The sequence below is a fragment of the Geospiza fortis genome, unplaced genomic scaffold (assembly GCF_000277835.1).
Source record: "Geospiza fortis unplaced genomic scaffold, GeoFor_1.0 scaffold113, whole genome shotgun sequence".
NCBI lineage: Eukaryota > Metazoa > Chordata > Aves > Passeriformes > Thraupidae > Geospiza > Geospiza fortis.
In genome coordinates this window covers 311,045-318,238 of record NW_005054429.1, presented here as the reverse complement: position 1 = coordinate 318,238, position 7,194 = coordinate 311,045, and positions in this window count along the sequence as shown.

Below are 7,194 nucleotides of genomic sequence, written 5' to 3'. Positions count from 1 at the left end.
CAGCCTAAATGTGCTACCTTTTCCATCAACAAGCCCTCAGGATGTGAATGAGGCATGAGAACATCCCAAAGAAAATCCCATTATGGTGAAGATGGGGATCATAATATACCAAAGTGTGGCCAAGTTAGCTCACTGATGATTGAGACTCTCATTTTCAAACAATAGTGTGCTGCTAACTCCAGATTGTTAGGCCAGGACAGAATTTATTCCAGATATGAAAAATACACATCCTGGAAGATTTAACACCTGGAGGTTTTCTTTACATTAGTGCTGTTTCTTGTCACCCTTTCATTCTACCACTTGTCACTACCAGAGCTAGAAAGCTAAGTACATGTTTAACTCTGGCTTTGTGCCCATAGAAGAAACCACATTAATACAGGAGATGGTTGTGAAGTTTTCTGTGAGGAGAAAACACTCCAACCCTATTCTTTCTTACTAACATTGGAAGATAAAATATGATAAAAAAGTGAGTTTTGAATGCAATATATTAAAACTATACAGTTTGCAAAGTCAAGGGTTGAAAATCAAGATAAAAATACAGTCTTGCATTTGCAGGTCTTATTTGACTTCAAATACATGAACTCTGATAGACTTAGCAACATAATAATTTCATTTTATGGTTCATCCAATTTGCTCACTTCTCTGAGCCAGAATGTGAAGGGGAATGAGGAAAAAAAAATGGATTGTCTCATGGGTAAGGTCTGCCATCCCAGATAAATGGTATATCATTCTTGTCTCTGTCTTAGAAGGCTAAAGTGATATTGAATAACTCATTTCAACCAAATTTTCTCAGAAAAAAACACAAACACTGGCCACACTGCCTAGACACCTGATTTGGAGAATCTGTGATCTGTTTTTATGGTTTTTCCACTAACTGTAAATGAAGGAGATGCATTATAAAAATAAGTTATGTCAATTACAGAAGTTGCATATTGCAAAGCTCAAACAACCTGTAAATACTTCTGGAGAAAAGTTGGAGAGGAATAGGTAAAATCCAGCATCACTGTCGTCACATTAATTAAAGGGACGGGACTAAAATTGGGCTAAAGATGATTTATTGTTTAAATAAACATCAGTCTCAGAGGCTGTGAGATTTTGAGACAGCAAGCAGTTGGCCATAGCTCAAGACAGTCACAGGTTCTTTCTTACAAGGAAATATAGAACTTTCTGACCCAACAGACTGATGCCACAGAGTTTATTTTGCTTTTCTGACCTATCACCTTTACTTATTTCTACTGCACTGCAGATACTTTTGTCCAATGGGCTGCCACTAGACATACACACACATACCTCTATTATAGCATCTAAACTCTCAATTTATTCTGTACAATCACATTACTACACTATAAAACCCTTCATCATCTTATCTAATACAGTTTCTCACTTACTTAAGGCACATTCTTACTTATAACTATAGAAAACATAAGTTTATGATTTTTCTATTCAATATTTGTGTACCTTGCTTTCACATCTTAGGCTTCTTCTAAGGCTGTAAATCAAACCCTTTTGACTCTGTGAAGATTTCTATCTTTCTGACTCCCACAGTCCAGGATAAGTTTGGCAGGCTAAAAAAAGAGAGGTAAATAATTTGTCACAGGGCACAAGAGTAAAATGCACTCTGCTCAATGCTAGCAAAGCAAGGAAAACTAAGAGTATCTTTGTACTTCCCTCAGTTAATGCATGCCTGGTTTAGACTGATTGACACTGCACTTTAAAGACAAAAACTAAGTCATGAAACCTTTCAAATTATCATATTTGACTGAATTTTCATCCATTGATTTTACTCCACCTGCAGCGCACTAGACAAGGTAATAATTTATGATAATTATATGAAAATATACAATTAATATTCATCACCTCTCATTTCTCATCACTTTAGATGATCAGTAATGCAGAGTAAAAATGCTGTCAGATTTCTAATTGCTTTGTAATGGGCCTGAAATAGGGAAATCGTTAAAGACAAACAATCTGTCACTTGTCTGTTACCTTAACTATCTATCACTTAAAAAAACCCTCATTAAATACATTGCTAATGAACGACAAAAGACTGTACTCAGTGTGCCCAGATGTACCTTTTTAAACAATATTGCAAATTGCTTAAATAATTCCCAAGACGTTTTCAATCATTTCTGTGGAAATTTAATGGAAAACATATATTTTCTGTGCACGTTACATCTCATTTTTTCACATCATTATGACATTTAGTCTATCATATGCACATCTCCTGGGAGATAAAACTTTTTCTTTTCACTGTTGACAAATCTGATCCAATTAAAACAAATTCTGGAAGAACTCAACATTCAGATCTCTGATCCCTCTCTCTTAAAAAAAAGAAAAAAAATCTATTTATAATTTTAAAATAATCCCATCTCCTCCAAGGATTTTTAATATCTAGATTAAAAAATAAGTCCAACATTGTTCAATGTTGAACAAATTATTTTATCTCAGTTGTTTTCAAGAGACAAAACTCAGAATGGTCACTTTTACCACTCTTTTGAGTCAGCTGTCTTGTACAGCTCTGACAGAACAAAAACACTTGAAAAAAATTCTTCTCCCTGTACTGACAGAAGAGCCAGGATGAAAACAGCACATCAAAACTACCAGTGAGACTCCCTAATGAAATCTTGTACTATTATTTGCCACATTAATTAATTGCTGAGATTAACTGTCACATTAAAGCGTTGAAAAGATGAAGACAACAACTGCAAAACATTATTTGACACAAAATATTCTTCTTTGCATTACTTAAACATGCTCAATCTCTTACATTTATCAAAACCCAATCAATATTCAGTGCTTATTTATGATGCTGAAAGAGGTTCAGATGAGATACTAGGAAGGAATTTTTCCCTGGGAGGGTGGGCAGGCCCTGGCACAGGGTGCCCAGAGAAGCTGTGGCTGCCCCTGGATCCCTGGAAGTGTCCCAGGGCAGGCTGGATGAGCAGCTTGGGATAATGGAAGGTTCCCTGCTCACTACAGGGGGTTGGAACTGGATGATCTTTAAAGTCCTTTCCATTCCAAACCATTCTAGAACTCTCTATGTAGCAGCATAAAACCAACATGAACAACAACAACAACAAAAAAAACCCAAAAAGCACATACAAATAAAAAGGCAAAAAAGCCTTACTAGTCTTACCAAGACTTTGCAAAATACCATCCAGAAGTGATGTTTCAGCTGGTCCATCATTGGTACTCATCTTTTCATGCAGTACTAGAAGCACACACAGTATCCAATTAAATCTCTAAATAATTCTCCTACAAACATTCTGGGACTCTTCAGTCTAAATAATTCTCCTACATTCATTCTAGAACTCTCCAGTTAAATCTCTAAATAATTCTCCTATACCCATTCTGGGACTCTCCATGTAGCAGTATAAAACCAAAACATAACCAAAAAAAAAAAATAAATAAAGCAAAAAAGCTTTATTTAGCAAGACTTTGCAAAATGCCATCCAGAAGTAAAAAATGTAGTTAACAGTGAGAAAGTCTGGATGTTTCAGCTGGTCCATCATTGGTACTCATCTTTTCATGCAGTACTAGAAGCACACACAGTATCCAGTTAAATCTCTAAATAATTCTCCTATAACCATTCTAGGACTCTTCAGTTAAATCGCTAAATAATTCTCCTACATTCATTCTAGAACTCTCCAGTTCAATCTCTAAATAATTCTATAACCATTCTGGGACTCTCCAGTTAAATCTCTAAATAATTCTCCTATAACGATTCTAGGACTTTCCAGTTAAATCTCTGAATAATTCTCCTACATTCATTCTACAACTCAGTTACATCTCTAAATAATTCTCCTATAACCATTCTGGGACTCTTCAGTCTAAATAATTCTCCTACAATCACTCTAGAACTCTCCAGTTAAATCTCTAAATAATTCTCCTATAACCATTCTAGGATGCTCCAGTCTAAATAATTCTCCTACAACCATTCTAGGACTCTCCAGTTATGTCTCTAAATAATTCTCCTACAATCACTCTAGAACTCTCCAGTTAAATCTCTAAATAATTCTCCTATAACCATTCTAGGACTTTCCAGTTAAGTCCCTAAATAATTCTCCTATAATTCTGCGACAACACAGTCCAATATTATATGACATTCTCAAGGAAAGCATCTACTAAAAAGTTAAATATTCTCACAAAAATGTCTGAAACCCCCAACTTACATCTAAAGTCTCTTGAACAAGAGAAAGAAATTTTTCACCACATCCAGGGGCCCAGCTCCAGTGACATGCACAGCCCCTGTGCATGCTCATATAATTAGAGATAATTAAGCACGCCTGGTTTCTTAGAGAAGTGTCTCATATCTCCATCCTGGGACAACAGTCCCAGAGTTCCTGGCAAGTTCTCCACCTTCTCCTGGCACTTACCTACTCTTTTTTAATTGCTTTTTTCTTGTTTTCAGAAGTGGAAAAAAGCAGCAGAGCCCTGGCTGCACTGAGCTGTGTGGTGCTGACTCACCAGCCAGAGCATTTGTTCTCAGCCTGGTTTTCCCTCTCCCCTAAATCCCCACTCCCATTTAACACATCTTGAACTGAGTTAGTTTTTATATCTCTAGAGATTGAAGATTATCAAATTGCCTTGAAACTGCCCAGCCAGTCAGGGCATGATTAGCTATGGCTGACCCAACCCATATTTAATACAAAGTATTAATCTTTGCATGACTTAAACATGTTCAAGCTCTTAAATTTAGCAAAACCCAATCCATATTTAAGTGCTTATTTATGATGCCGAAAGAAGTTCAGATTAGATATTATGACTTCTGGAACTGGGCAGATTAAAAGAGAAGCTGAGACACAAAAACTGTGATACCAGACAAGGCCAGTAGTGCGTGAACACCAAACTGTTCTATTAAATATTATAAATATTTATAAGCATTTATATATTTATATATATATATAAATATAATATAAAGCCTACTTTCTTTTACTTTGGCATGCTGAACATGCACAGAAAAGAACAAGTGTTTCACTTCCAAAATTGTTCCACTGACTCCAGAAATAATTCCTTAACATGTACAGTTAATTTTCTATTTATATAATTAATATAATAATTTTATACATATTTATTACATTTTATTAAAAATAATTTCCTATAGGATATTATATATTTTCTATATAATATATATTATATATATAAAGTATATAAAATTGTATATAATTTTATATAGTATATATGATATATATTATATATATACTTTATATATATAAAATTTCCATTTAGATTTTTCCATTTCTGTTTCTTTTCTATTTTCTCATTACAAATATACAGTTGCTCACAATCTCTCAAACAACTCTGTGTTTCAAATACTGTATGAGCTGGTACCAATCCTATCACAATTTAAAACTGAAAAAAAACCTTCAATATGCAACACTCAGGAATTTCTGGCATAAAGGATAAACAATAAAGGAAATTGTATCCAGTCTTTAGGAGGATATTAACCATTTCTGGTGAAAGCACAGGTGTAGTGACCAATCTCCAGGACAACACCACATTTTTAAAAAACTTTCAAATGTTTTTTAAACTTTTTAAAAACCACACCAACCCCAGTGAAGGAGGAGCCACAGGGAACCACACTGAAACCTTTGCCCAAGAAGAAAATTCTCATTTCAACAGGGACCCTGACAAGCAGCATTTTGGGACTTTTGTTGGTCAGAGTGACTCTGAGATGTGTCAGAAAGTCTCTTTTCCCAGCTTGGCAGTTGAAGAAGGAGTCAGAACTCTTCAGTTCTCATTCTCAAGGTTGTTTATTGTATCTTATCTATAAAATTCTTTCTCCTGTCCAGCCGAGGTCCATTCAGCAGGACAGACAGAGGCACTCTGCCTGCTCCAAGGGCAGTGTTATCTTTTTGTACTAAAATCTACGTGTACAATATTTACAATAACTTCCCAATACCTATCACCTATGTTAGACAGTGAGCTTCTACTCCAAACCAATCCAAAAGTGCCAACATCACAGCAGAACATGGAGGCCAAGGAGGAGAAGTAGAAAGGCTGGACATGCTTAGATTCTTCTATCTTGCCTCTTGAACCCCCATTCTAAAAACTCTAAAAATCTATTTTTCACCTTGTGACAAACTAACTATTATTCTACTTAGACTTTCGTGGCTTGCAGATCCTCATATAAGGTTGGTAACTTTTTCTATGGGTCATAATTAAAGTCACAGGTGTCCTGGGCTCTGTGCCAGGGTCTCTGAGCCCCGTGGCAGGGGTTGGAGCCATCCAGGATGTCCTGAATTCCAACACCAGCACAGACACAAATCAGACTAATCAGGTGTGGAGTGGTTTTGCAGATCTGATGTTTTCCCACCCTTCAAGGCTAAATAAATTCTCCATGTTTCCCACTGAAGCCCAGCTGTCCCACTCTGCTGTTTGATGGGAACAATGTGCCAGGAACGTTCCCTGACAGCGTCTGTCCAGCCTGGCTCAAACACTTCAAAGGGTGACAAAAAGGGACAAAGAGTGGCTTTAATTCTAACTTATTACATAAAAATATTGCCACAGGATGCATACATTGTTATATTGTCACAACGCTATCCATTTAAAAGTGTCGTGTGAACTGAGTTTGCCCGGAGAAACATTTAGGGATTTTGCTAGCTAGTTTTGCCTAAGTTACCAAAAGCTAAAGTCTACAGCACCCACCTAAGTTTTTTGAGGGATTTTATTGGGTTTGGGTTTTTTGGGGGGGGGTGTTTGTGTTTTTGTTTTTGTTTGGGGTTTTGTTTGCTTGTTTTTCTTGAAGGTTTTATTTATTTGTTTGTTTATGTAGGGGTTGGGGTTTTGGTGTTTGTGGTGTGTTTTTTTGGGGCGTTTGTTTTTTGTTTTTGTTTGGGGTTTTGTTTGCTTTTGGGAGTTTTATTTGTTTGTTTGTTTAGGGGTTGGGTTTTTGGTGTTTGTGGTGGGGTTTTTTGGTTTTGGGTTTTTGGTTTGTTTTTTTTTTTTTGCGGTAGTCATGGGGTTTTGTTTGCGCTGTTTTCGTATTTTCAGGGGCGGGCTGGGGGTGTAAAGCGCTTTGTGCTTTCTTGTTTGTTTCTAATGAGAAAACGTCTTAACATCATTAAAAACCTGCTTCCAGAGCTTGATTTGTTTCACCACGAGCACGTTCTTCCTTCTCCTTGAGCACAAACATCCCACAGGATGAAGAAACCGCGGCTCCACTCCGGACCCAAGGCCGGCGGGCCGGGCTGC